Source organism: Lemur catta, chromosome 11, assembly GCF_020740605.2.
Source record: "Lemur catta isolate mLemCat1 chromosome 11, mLemCat1.pri, whole genome shotgun sequence".
Taxonomy (NCBI): Eukaryota; Metazoa; Chordata; class Mammalia; order Primates; family Lemuridae; genus Lemur; species Lemur catta.
Window position 1 is genome coordinate 75,902,249 of NC_059138.1, and position 14,607 is coordinate 75,916,855.

Here is a 14,607-nt window from a genome sequence, read left to right on the forward strand (position 1 = left end):
TAATTGGCTGAAACTCTGTGATTGGTACAAGAGTAGGTTACAGTCTGTCTGAACATCCAGTTAGGTTACAGTTAAACCTTTAGGCAGAACTTAAAATATGTAAAGGAGGCAGCTTTAGGCTAAATTTAATTTAACACAAGGATATGAAGAAATTGGAACCTTTGTATATTGCCAGTGAGAACATAAAATGGTGCAGCTGTTGTGGAAAACAGTCTGGCGATTCCTCAAAAAGTTAAACATAGAATTACCATATGACCCAGCAATCCCACTCCTGGGTGTGTACCCCAAAGAACTGAAAACAGGTGTTCAAACAAAAGGTCACACACAAATGATCATACCAGCACTATTTTCGATAGCCACGAGGTGAAAACAACCTAAATGCCCGAGTGACAAATGGATAAACAAAATGTTGTGTGTCTGTACAATAAAATATCATTCAGCCATAAAAAGGAATGAATCACTGATACATGCTACAAAATAGATGAACCTTGAAAACATTATGCTATGTGAAAGAAGCCAGATATAAAAGACCACATATTGTATGATTCCATTTATATAAAATATCTAGAAAAGGTAAATCCACAGAAGCAAAAAGCAGACTATGGCTTTCCAGGGGTTGGGCAGAGGGAGGGAAGGGATGTGACTGTTTACTGGATACAGGGTTTCCATTGAGGGTGATGAAAATGTTCCAGAACTAGATAATGGTAATGGTCACCTAACATTGTGAATATACTAAATGTCACTAATGGTAGATTTTATGTTATGTATATTTACCATAATTGAAAAAAAAAACAACTAAGAACCAACTTTAAAATCACCAGTCAGGTCTAGTTTGGGTGAAATTAATACATGTTCACTTAAGGGCGTTTGTTGAAACCCTTTCTATAATTCAGATTAGCTTGGTTGGTGCTACACTTGCTTTGGTTAAAGATAACAGGATCAAGTAAGCGATAACAGGATCAAGCATTGTAAGTGGGGTTCTGGTCTGTTTTTGTGAGCATTGGTTCAGGTAAGGGGATCATGTCATTAATCATCCACACTGTGACAATTATATCCAAGACAAATGCTAAGCCAGAAAGGACACTGGCACAGAAGGCCCAGCCCCTGGTCGTCTTTGCTGGAGGAACACCAGGGACATATTGGCAACTGGAGAACTCTCCCTCAGGAGCACATGGCAGATTTGGGAATAAACCTCTCTGCAAAAATTACCAGTTTCCTTACTTCTAAGGGCATATGAGTGAATGGACATGTAGTTTGAAAAGTATGTTTCAATGCTTCACTGAATTCCTTAAAATGCTCAGCAGAAAATCTTTATAACAGAAGTCCTACCCCCTCCATACCTCCAGCCCCTCATTCCTGGAGAATTTTGTAGTTCTACCATTGCATCTAAAAGAAGATTTCTCATTCAATATGGCCCCTTCAGATATATTATTTCTGGCTTTTTCTTTGCCAAAGCCAATCATGGTCTATTTTGTGATTAATCTGTTTTACCTGTGGGAAACATGAAACCTAAGGCCTAATGGCAGAGCCAAGGGACATATGCCACGATTAGAGCAGGAAGCAGGAATGGCAGGGTTCTGCATGAAGAAATATGCAACTTTTCCCCTTTTTCAGGTCTGCTTCTTTGACACATACACACTTTCCTTTCCTTCTAGGGAGACTGACCAGGAAGCAGCAGCTCAGGGTGGATATCAGGAAGACAGTGATCAAAAACAGACCAAGAGGCTGGGCGCGGTGGCTCACGCCTGTAATCCTAGCATTCTGGGAGGCCGAGGCGGGTGGATCGCTCGAGATCAGGAGTTCGAGACCAGCCTGAGCATGAGCGAGACCCTGTCTCTACTAAAAATAGAAAAAAATTATCTGGCCAACTAAAACATATATATAGAAAAAATTAGCTGGACATGGTGGTGCATGCCTGTAGTCCCAGCTACTCGGGAGGCTGAGGCAGTAGGATCGCTTAAGCCCAGGAGTTTGAGGTTGCTGTGAGCTAGGCAGATGCCATGGCACTCTAGCCTGGGCACCAGAGTGAGACTCTGTCTCAAAAAAAAAAAAAAAACAAACCAAGAGAGGGATGTGGGCCGCCTTGGTAAGAGAGGAGTGGCCAAAGGGATGAAGAATTTAGTTTACTGATTTCTCTTCCTTCACGTGGAAAATGAGTTGGCTGCATTCATTTGTGACTTTTGATCTTTGTATCTCTGCCAAAAGGCACATTTCAGAGAGGATGCTGTTTAAATTTCCAAATCAATAAATAAGCAGAGTCAAAGATTCAAAACTAGCAAATTGCTATTTCCAGGAAAAGACGCTGGCGTTATCAATGTGGTTCTGTCCTGCACGCACCAGAGTGTTCATACTTTTTCTGCCCAGGCCTAGCGTTGCTTGGAGCCATTCTATAGAAGTCCCACCCAACTATCTTGGTATGATTGCCCCAGGGCACTTTGGAGGAAGGCTGAATTAGGCAAGCCTTAGAGACCTGCACAGGAAAGCAATATGCCTAGATTTATATTTGTATACCTAAAGAACTGTAATAGCTATCACCAAAGGGATGAGGATGTCAATGTGAAACTCCTTGTGATTCTGCCTGGGTGTCCGTCAGATGGCCTTTCTTCTAAGAGGTGGAATCAGAACACATGGGCCTGGGAGCCGCTGTAGGAAATTGGCCCATCTGGCTATTCTAATTGATTTTGGAAAAGAAATACCACTGGATCCATATATGGATCTCTCAGTGTCCTCACTGCCAAGTATGCGTAGATCAGAACCCTAAAACCATTTACCTGTTCTACTTTTGGTTACACTTCCCACTGTGCTTCTTCCCCCCACTTTCTTAAATAGGGTTATTAGGACTCATGTGCAGCTTCTTATAGTCTTTGACTTCACCCCCTTCTAAGAAGTTTTTTTTTTAAATCATGTTTGTCTATCTAAGAGCCTTAGAGTTGTAAAGTTCTTTCTTTTCGTTAGTACCTTGAACTTGTATGCGTAGAAAAATTACTCTAACTGTTGAACTAAATACCTTTTAGGGTGTCTTCCCAGTACAGTACTCCCTTCCACTGAGAACATCTCCATCTCTATAAGACATCATGTTTGGGATCAATGACCCTGCTCTTCTGGCCGTAAATGGACACCTGACTTGAGACGAGCCAATCAGACTGGAGCCAGGATTCAGAAATGACACACAGCCCATTACCTGGAATGAGGGTTATGGAAACTGATGAGCAAAAGCTGCCATCATGGAAAACCATTCTCATTCACATGCATGGGGAAAGCAGAGACAGTGGACATTTAAAGAGAAGAAGGGAATGGATGTGCAAAATAAAGGACAGATGAAAAATGATCTGGCCAGAGACAGAGAGAGAGGGTGAGGGAGAGAGAGAGAGAGAGGAGGTGGGAGCAGAGAGAGAGAAAGGGGTTGGAAATAATAGTTCTGGTACATTTCCAGAGCTCAGCTCTCATGAGGCCCGCTCCTGTCCTTGGGTTCTGTGAGGTACTCTGAAATCTTACACAAAGTTCGCCTGACTTCCCCCCCCCTTGAACAAATTTCCATATTGACAGCCAGAAGACCATTGACTGAGACAACTAGAATCTACTTCTCTGTCTTGCTTTGAGGCCTAGAATCCAATGAACTTTGATTCTTCCTGAATTAATTAACTACAGTTACAGATATTTAGATCTGTAATCATCTAATCCAACCCATTAATTTTATAGATGAAACAGTGGTGCCCGAGGAAGTAAAGTAACTTACCCAGGATGGCAGAGCCAGAACTAAACCTTAGGTCTTTTGTATGCCAGCCTGCTGTCCTTTCCACTAAACAAAGCTGCCTTTTTATGAAAACATTTGGCATCGTGCTTGGTGCAGAGAACACCTGCTCCCCACTCTGAATGATGCGGTACATCTGGCAATTAAGGGGTTCCCCTCCTCAAACACAGGAGTGGGCAGGGGATCCAGGACAAGCATTTAGAGTATCACAGACCTTGGGAGTCAGTGGTTGGCCCAGAGATGGGCTTCAGCTCCAAGGAGAGCTACTTAAGGACTTTTTAGGGAGAATAATCAGATAGAGAGAGACAATATGAATCTCTCATTTTATGAGGTTGAGACACTAAGGATCACGTGGTCTTAGAGCTGCTAGTGGTTGTCTTTTCAGCATGAGAAGACAGCAGCTGAAGAACTGAACCAGCACGGAGAAAAATAGAACCAAGAGATGGAGAGAGACAGATACCCACTAACTTCACTTGGGCACTTAGATGCAGCTGTGCCTGAAGCTATCCAACCCCTGAACTTCTCAGTACCCAGTGCATTGCCTTTTCTGCCTGAGCTAGTTTGAGTTGACTTTCTAGTATATGCAGCCAAGTAAAGTATAATACCAAAACACTGATAACAGTCAGATTTTAATTTTATATATATTTGCTTCTCATTTTTATATGCTATAGAAAGGCTGTATATTTGGATCATTATAAATAGATATTAATTATTTTGGTTAAAAGTTTAATTAATATGAGTTATTAAGGCTAAACTAGAAGCAATAGTGACAAAGAAATACAGTTGTGTGTGCTTTTATTTTCCAAGGAGAAAGAGAAATTTTGTCCTAAAGCCGTAGTTCTTGGGCTTTTTTGTTTGTTATTTTCTGACCCCTTTTACACTCTTAGGACTTATTGAGGACCCAAAAGAACTTTTATTATGTGTGTTATAACTATCAATATTTACTATATTAAAAATAGAGACTGAAAATCTTTTAAAATATTTTGTGATTAATTTGAAGATAGCAACGATGAATACATTGCATGTTAATGTAAATAACATCTTAGTATTATTATAAAATTAGTTTTGACTTTGCAAACCCCCTGAGATCTGTTCCAAAAAAAAAATGTCAGTTTATTGTGAAATAGTAAAGATCATAGTGGAGGGAAAAAAAACTTGGAGAGTGAGTTTTATTTGCCTTAGTTTATAATACTTGAATCTGAAAAGTAGTTCTATAATGTGTCAAAATCTTAGCAAAGTTTGCCTAATTTTGGCGGCCCTGTTTCCTTGGTTTACTGTTTAATTCCTTTGCCTACAATGTAAAAGGTTATCCATTACTTGCTGTGTAATCTGCCTGGATAGCAAAGGTTCTGGGTCTTACCAGAATAATTTCCTGTGCTTTATGTTGACTTTATAATATCCTCGATTATTTAAGGAAGAAAAAGTACAAAAGTTTTTCGCTTATGAAAGAGCAAAGGTTCTTTTTAATCATGTTACTTTGTATGTTTGTTTTTTAAATGCTTTATTGTAACTTAAATTAGTGGGCCGGGCGCGGTGGCTCACGCCTGTAATCCTAGCACTCTGGGAGCCCGAGGCGGGCGGATTGTTTGAGCTCAGGAGTTCGAGACCAGCCTGAGCAAAAGCAAGACCCCATCACTACTAAAAATAGAAAGAAATTATATGGACAGCTAAAAATATATATAGAAAAATTAGCCGGGCATGGTGGCACATGCCTGTAGTCCCAGCTACTTGGGAGGCTGAGGCAGGAGGATTGCTTGAGCCCAGGAGTTTGAGGTTGCTGTGAGCTAGGCAGATGCCACGGCACTCTAGCCTGGGCACCAGAGTGAGACTCTGTCTCAAAAAAAAAAAAAAAAAAAAATTAAATAAGTAGTAAAGTACTGTTTCTAAGGCACCCAAGTATCCATATATCTTCTGATAAGTTTTTTTTTCCTTTTCTTCCTCACAAAAAATCATATCTTAAATTTAGGAAAAAATAAAATCAGAATTGTTTTGCTATTCCTTAATCATAACTTATTTTATTGTTTTACTTTTTCATGGTAGTTAAAATACATGGAACATAAAATTTACCATTTTAATTATTTTTAAGTGTACAGAAAATCAGGATATCTTTTACACTTAAAACTGTCTTTGAGATTTTCCGGTGGGCCCCTTGAAAAATCACAAAGTCTTGATCTTTTGCCTTATAAAACGATAGGTGCTATAAAAGGACAGGTTTCTTTGATGTGTTGCTGTTGTAGGAGTCGCATGAGAAGAGCTGGCAAGTCAGAAGGGATGCTCGACCTGTTTTAGGTTAAATTTGTATAGATGAAATATTATTAACATAAATATTTCAGTAGTGGCATACAGATGGTCCCCAATTTACGATGGTTCAACTTAACAATTTTTTTTTACTTTGCAATGGGTTTGTCGGGATATTAAGTGCATTTTTGACTTATGATATTTTTGACTTATGATGGGTTTATCGGGATGTCAAGGAGCATCTGGACTTCATAGGAAGTCCCTGGAGATTTGTCAGTGCTCTATTTGCCCATGATCTGTTTTTAGCCTCAAGGAGAATGCTGATCAAAACGCTTGTGGAATCATTTTGTTTTGTTTTCCTATAGTTATCAGAGTCCTGACAATGCTTTGCCTGATGATATTAGACAAAGTATAGTGTCCTCAATCCTAATCTCAATTACTGTTTAAAATGTTACCTTGGCCTGGCCACAGTCTTATATTTTTAATTTGAATATAGTATCTTCTAGGCCAGTGTTTTTCAAATGGAGTCTTAACTATGGAGTTCTATAAAAATAAAATACATAGGCCCTACTCCTGAATCTCTTCACTTCATATTTTTGGTATATTATGTCTCGTGATTATTACCTTATATCTCAAGATTTTTTCGTGTACAAAAATTATATCCCTCCATTTTTATAAATCAGATGTCTTTAATTACAAGCTTAATTATTATCCTCAGAGACAATTCACCTATTTTTTTTTGGAACAGCTTTATTATCTTTGGCATGCCACAGAAGCAACCAAATTTCCTTACTGATTGCACTGTAATCGTGCACCGTTCATCTGAACTTTCACATTTGAATATTATGAGTTACAAATTCACCATAGTCATTTTAGGTTTCTGCCACCTGCAGATAGGTCTTGTTTCACTCTGATGCTTGCCTGAAGGCTCTGCTATAAGCTACAGGCCAGAATTTGTATCTTTAACCAAGAAGGACAGTCTCAGAGCCTCACAGAAAAAGTCTGTAACAGATACTTCAAATTATTGACACTTTAAAACATAGACTGTTGAGTGTAGCCTTCTGAGCTGGTGTGTCTTAGACAACTTTCAGACCAGATCAGTGGACTGAGTCGAGATCACCAGGAGTCTTTTACTCCAGAGGACTGCTAACGTGAGATCCATGGGACCAGAGTTAATTACACAGGACTGAATGAACAGATGAGGGGAATTTCATTGTGTGTGTGTTTTTTTAAATATTGTTGTTTTTTCCCCAATATTCTCTGTTGTATAAATAACCCCCCTTCTTTCTTCTTAATCTATCTATAACCTATGCAATTTAGTAGACTAAAATGAAACATCTGAAAATGATATTTGATTCTCACTTACCCCACAGAATTCACAAACTCAGTAAATTACTGAGTCTCCTTACTTTTTATGACAATATAGTTATTGTAAAGGTTCAATACAAATCTGTTCTCCTTCTTGCTGGGGTATAATTGGATGAATCAATGGTACAACTAGGGCCTTACCTGGAGTGTCCTTTTGGAGAATGATGCTTATTTCATCAGGTTTGACCAGCCAATTTTAAGAAGCTGAAGGTGACTTTACTTAGGGAGCCAGTGCTTACCAAGCCCTTCTAGGAAAACTGGCTGGTGTCTGGCTTCTAGGGCCCCAGTCTTACAGGAGGCCACGAATGTTACTTCCTGTCATGCCAAGAAACTTAAATTTGGGGGACTTCAAGATGAAAGAAATGTACCAAAATTTGTAGATACTGCAGGTGAAATTTGTCCATGAGAGTTTCCTAGCCATAGGATAGCAAGTCTTTTAAAAGATCATCATGGGATTCCTTATGAAAACTTCTCGACAGAAGATTTTGTAACTGGTCAACCCTGTATTGGACCTGGATTTTGCAAGTGAAAGTTGAGAATAATCTTTCTTAGAGATTGTTATGATCACAAAAGGAGAAGGACACTAGGGAAAAATTGAGAAAGACTTTGAAATAGACCCAAAGATTACTGGGTATCTTCAGTGGAAAACTATGCATTGTTTTCAAGCACATCCTTCCAAGTTTTCTGATTCTATAAAGTATGTGCCTTTCGTTATCTTTGAGCTGTTATATAGAAAACTGATAGTACTGTAAATAATTCTTGTCCATAGAAATAAAAATTTTATTCAGTAAACTGCAATTGATTATTATCCTGTGGGTATCTACTTGTACATTCATTTTAGCATTCCTGATTCTACTATAAAAGTGTAGTACATTGAATTCTTTTATAGCATCTTACTGATTCCCTTGAGTTAAATAAAATTCTTGATGTTTCATTTTGTATTTGTATCAAGTGTCCTGATTTACTTTTAAAAAATTGCCCTTTATCTAGTATTTATATATATTGTTATTACAATATCATGTATTTTCCCATTTCTTTGCTTTCACATTTCCTCTGTTATCATTGGTGTGTCTCTTGTAAACAGCATATAGACGAGTTTTGTTTGGTTTATTCTATCCAACAATCTTTGCTTTCATCTATGGGTAAGGTGCCCTTTGATTCCCACATTCATGGTGATGATGATTACACTTAATTGGAATTATTTATTCCACTTTATTTTATACACTTTCTTTATGATGATTTTTCTTGGCTGCTTCTTATTCCTTTCTTGCTGTCTACAGGATTGATGGAGTTTATTCCCCATTTGCCTTCCTATGTGTTTGGAATTTTTTCATTCTTTTTCTAATATTTAGTGGTCACCCTTGTGGCAGAACCTGCTAGACACCCTGTGTCTTAGTCCATTTGTGTTGCTATAGAAGAATATCTGAGGGTGGGTAACTTACAAAGAAAGGACGTTTATTTGGCTCACAGTCTGTAGGCTGTACAAGAAGTGTGGCACTGGCTTTTGCACCTGGTAAGGGCCTCAGGCTGCTTCCACTCATGGTGGAAGGTGACAGGAAGCCCAAGGGTGCAGAGATCACATAGTGAGAGAGGAAGAGAGAGTGAGAGAGAGAGAAGGAGAGAGAGAGAGAGAGAAAGAGAGGGAGAGAGAGGTGAGGGAGATGCCAGGCTCTTTTTAACAACCAGCTCTCTTGGGATCTAATAAGGGAGAGCTCACTCCTTACCAAGAAGACAAAGGTGGCACCGAGCCATTCATTCAAGAAAGATCCACCCACCTGACCCAAATACCTCCCGTTAGGCTCCGCCTCCAACATTGAGGATCAAATTTCAACAGGAGGTTTGGAGGGTCAAATGTCCAAACTACAGCACTCTGCCACAGTCATTCTCCCTTCTTTCTTCTTTAGCAACTAAACTCTGGGAAATATGCCTTGCTCAGAAACTACACTTCTCAATTTCTCCTCACAGACAGAAAGGAAACAGTAATATGCCCAGATTCCATTCATGTGAAACAAAGATAAACTTTTATCTTGTTCAGGTCACTTTAGTCAAGATTTTTATTATTAGATGAATGTGATTTCTCATTGATACACTAAATTTTTTTTTTTTTTTTGAGACAGAGTGCTGCTCTGTCACCCTGGCTAGAGTGCCGTGGCATCAGCCTAGCTCACAGCAACCTCAAACTCTTGGGCTCAGGTGATCCTTCTGCCTCAGCCTCCCAACTAGCTGGGACTACAGGCATGTGCCACCATGCCCAGCTAATTTTTTCTATATATTTTTAGTTGTCCAGCTAATTTCTTTCTATTTTTTAGTAGAGACAGGATCTCGCTCTTGCTCAGGCTGGTTTTGAACTCCTGAGCTCAAACGATCCACCTGCCTTGGCCTTCAGAGTGTTAGGATTACAGGCGTGAGCCACCGCGCCCAGCCGATACACTAAAATTTTTAACATGCAGACATGATTTAACAAAATCTAGAGTTAATCAACACTTGTCCACACATTATAGTCCAAAGGCCTGCTGTAAGAACTTCGGGTATATAGTCAAATTCCTCACATTTTTAAAAACTTTTGTTTATTCTTTGCAACCCTCCTCCCCACCCCTCTCACACATACTCAACCATTTATTTTCTCAAATCCTGACAAGTTAAGCATATGCCCTTATTTTGTTTTTACAGATAAGGAAACTGGGGTTCCCAGGGGTTAAGTACCTTATCCAAAGTCACACAATTATTAATAATTAGTGGCAAAGTCATGATTTGAAGTCTTTCGAACGCCCACGTTTCCACTGTGTCACAAATCTTAGCTGCACTCTTTCTATCAGTTACTTTCCCATTATGGTAGCTGATGACACGCACACTCACTGTCTGGGGCCAGGCTAGATAAAGCATGCTGTGCTGTCTTCCAGATCATCGTACGCTGGTGAATGGATGTGTCGTAAGAGATAAGTTTGCCAGTAGAATGTCAGCAGCCTCTGGTTTAGTAAGTTACCTGGATACATGCCTTTTCCTAGAGAAAATCCCACATCTTCGTAGGAGTTCTGGAGTAACGCTCTTGGGACATCTCTCTAGAGGATGAACTATATAACTGGGTCCAGTAAGCCTCAACAAGCAAAACAGAGACAGAACTGTACTCATTATCAGAAAAGTAACAGAGAAAAGTGTTAAAACAATGGTTTTGCTGCCTCAAAATCTGTGTTTGTCTCTTAGCACCACCAATAAGATATTGCTGAAAAGGAAGTTCTGTGTATTGTATTTCACTGAAGGAAGGCCATGCAAATGCTTAGAAATAGGGAGAATGAGAAACTATTCTAGTTGATAATAAGGGTAAGGAGGAGAATCATTGAACAACATAGAATACTGAAGTGTTTAAATGAACAAAGAAAAAGTAAAAAACCAAATCATAAGTGAATATGTCTGTTTCTTTGACATATAAAGGGGAGTGTTTACAAGTGAATTTGATCAACTAGACATGTTTTGAAGGTAAACGTAGCAAAATCACATAACTCATAACTCCCTCAAATTCTAGATCCAAACCTTTTAGAGAAATATAAAAAAAAATGTGTAAAAACTAAGGTTGGCACATTCGGAAACAAAATTCAGAATGAATTTTCCTAGCAGAGTGTAGGAATGCTGAAATAAATCCTGTTCCTGAGCTTTACTGGGCATTTGGGGTAAATCACAATGACTCATTTATGCAGATTTTAAATTTTTGCTGACCTTCCAATTTCATTTTTTTTTCCAGACTCTAGCTGCAATGAAACATAAACTTTGGCCTAAGCTTAGATCACATGTCTGCCCTCTACTTATCCTCCCCACCCTGCCACCCGGGGTCATGTTCTTGAGTGTGTGTGTTGGGGTTAGGGGGGATAGCTCTCATCCTTCCAGTGTTGCCCTCTTGGGTGTTGTTTCTCCAGATCTTAGGGTCCTTTCACCTCTCCCATCAGCACTATACAAATCATACACTTCTTTAATGACCACCATCCTGGGCTACCTTAGGTTCAGCCGAAGGGTAAACAGGGACCCAGCCACACTTCCCTTTCTGCCTACCGTGTAACCACAAGGCTATGTGGATGAAGCAGATTTATCAAACGGTAGGGCTAATGAAGTGGACTTATAACATAGGAGTGAATAATAGGTCAAATTATATGTGAAAGTCAACTTTGCACACACTAAAATAACCATGGAGGAACAGGGGTGCGTGGCAGGGTCAGCTTTAGTAGGAGAGTCTTTGCAATTCTAAACTGGGCTCCTGAGACCTCCCGGCCAGTGGGGTTGGAATATGCCTCCCTTCTTGCCAACACACATCTCTCAAAGACAAATGGTGGTTTTCAGAGACAGCAAAGTCCAGTTTCTTACAAAGGAACAGAAACTTTAAACAGAAGGAAGACTGCATAACTCTTTACCTACCGGTAGGGATAAATTTTAATTTTCCTTTTACTTCCAAACCATGGCTCAAAGCTATTGGGACACAAGAAAGGGGATTCAGGAGTCCCTGGTGTTCCTTCATCTTCTGGCTGCACAAAACACCAGTCTGAAGATCTGGAATGACCACTGCCCTGTACATGGGGCCTGACTACATCCCTACATGGGAAGGCTCACAGGACTCTCCCAAAGCAGAGGGGAGGCAGGGTGAAGATTTATGGCCTTATCTAAACTGGTGACTTTTACATTTGTTTGAAAGAAACCAAGGTTCAAGTGACTTCCCAGGATGAATTTCAGCTGCTTTATGTGTGCATTTTCCCCATTAGTTAATAAGAATGACCGACAGAGACCTGGTGCAAGACTTTTCTCCCTAAATCTGTGGTTCTCAAGTGGGGACAATTTTGCCCTCCAGGGGACATTTGGTAATATCTGGAGACATTTTTGGTTGTCACAGTGGAGAGACGGGAGTGGAGAGGGAGATGCTACTGGCCTCTAGCAGGTAGAGGACAGGAATGCTTCTAAACATCTAACAATGCATGGGACAGCCCCAAACAAAGAATTATTGGCTCCAAATACCAATAGTGCTGCTGTTGAGAAACCCTGCTCTAAATGCTTGGAAAAAATGAGATTTAGGTTCATCTGTGACCTATACTCACCATGGTATCACCCTCATGTCACTCCTAAATTTTATTCCTAAAATTCATCAGCTGATTTTCCTACAAATCATCCCTAAGAAGCAGACTAACAATGGTGTTTACTGAGTTGCTACTATGTGCCAGGTTCTGGGATAAGGACTTCACATACTTTATCTCACTATTGTCCCTGTTTTCAGAAAAGAAAACTGAGGCTCAGAACAATTAAGAAAATTGCAGATGTACATAAAACTTAAAACTGCAGAGGTGGGAATCGATCCAGATATGGAACTCCAAAGCTTTTGCTCTTTATCTTAGTGTCTTTCTAAGGAAACCGCTGGTACCTATCCGATTAATTTCACAATAGCTTTGTATCCAGAGTTCTATTTTTCATCATGATAATTTTTCATTTTCTGACAAAAAGTATTTGATAAATATATTTAACTTTGTAATTGTGGTCATCTATCACTTGGAACAAACTTGGTAGATTTTGAAATGCAGTATTTAAAAAAAAAAACTCCCCCTTTCCCCAAAAGGAGAAAAGCAATGTATTTTTCATTTTGTATCAAATTTAAGGGATTCTTCAGTTTTGGAATTTCCAGACTAATACATATTATGCTTTCAATGGTAGAACACGTAAAATTGCAAGGAAGCATGTGCTATTTTGAGGCAACCACAATTCTTTTAAAAGGCAACATTTTGAAACTTTACAACAGCATATTGCATTTTTATATTCATGTGTCTGTCTTTCATAGTCTTGTGTATTAGTTTTCTACTGCTGCAAGAATTTAAACAGACTTAGCAGTTTAAAACAATGCCCATTTATTAGCCCACAATTGTGAAAGTCAGAAGTCCCAGCACAGCCACAGCGTAACTGGGTTTTCTGCTCAGCGTCTCCCAAGGCTGAAATCATGGTAACAGGCTCAGTTCTTGTCTGGAAAAAACAAGAACTTTGAGGAAAAATATGCTTTCAAGCTCATTGTTGGCAGAATTCAGTTCCTTTCGTTCTAAGACTGAAGTTTCTGTTTCCTTGCTGGCTATAGACTAGGAAGGGATTGCTCTCAGCTCCTAGACACAGCTTTCTGATCCTTGCCAGGTGGCCCCTTCTATCTCCAATGCCATCAGTGGAGGATCTCCACTGCGTGAACCTACCTCAAGCTTTGAATTTCTCTCCAGGAAGAGCCCAGGCCCTTTTAAGGGTTCACTTGATTAGGTCAGGCCTACCAAGGATACTTTCCCTATTGTAAGGTCAATTGATTTGGAACCTTAATTACATCTGCAAAATGCCTCACATCTAGATTAGTGTTTAACTGAATAACCGAGAGAATGTGTGTGTACGCTAGAGGGGCGGGGATCTTGGGGATCATCTTAGAATCCTGCCTAGTTTACAGTGTATAAATTCCTTGACGGCAAAAAATGGACGTTTGTGCACCTTTGTCTGGTACCTAGTAGATATGCCCCATAAATGTTCACTGAAATGAATTGTTTTAAGGGAAGAGGGGAAATTACGAAGTCGGGAAATTGTTACATAGAACCATTAACTAGTTAGGCACAACTCCCAACAGGAAAAAGATCAGAAAGACACAAGCCTTTGGGATGCCTTTGGGCTGAGCACCATCCTAACCTCTTCCTCCACCAGAAAATTAAATAGAGTTCCTACTTTCAGTATAGGAATGCAGCTTTGCTTTATTAAGGGGAGTCAAGGGAAAAAGAATTCCTATTCCAGAAATATGCAGAGTGGAAAACTTTCCGGAATCACATCTATTCCATTGACTAAAGGGTGTGTTGTTCAATGGGCCAGGAGCTTCCCTTGGCTAAATGCGAGCTCTTTGAGGGTGGTGCCACCTATTACTCATATCAATGTCCCCAGGGCTAGCACCGTGCCTGGTTGAGAGGACACACTTCAAAGAAAAATGCCGATTGAATGTTTATAACGTGTCTCTGCTTGCAGTATTCGAGTGCTGCAGGCGCGGACTCCGTCTAATGCATTTTCTGCAATCCAGTAATGCCTGTCCCGTACTCGGCAGCCAATGAGCAATCAACAGGTGCAATCGCTGGGCCACATATTCTTGTTTGAAAATGTACTTTCTCCTCTTCCAAACCAGCAGCTGACCATTTTAGGGTACGCAACATGAATTCAAGCTGAGTAATAGTGAAGCTAGTTTTCTGAGGCTTATTTCTAAGAAATATTCAGCTTTATGT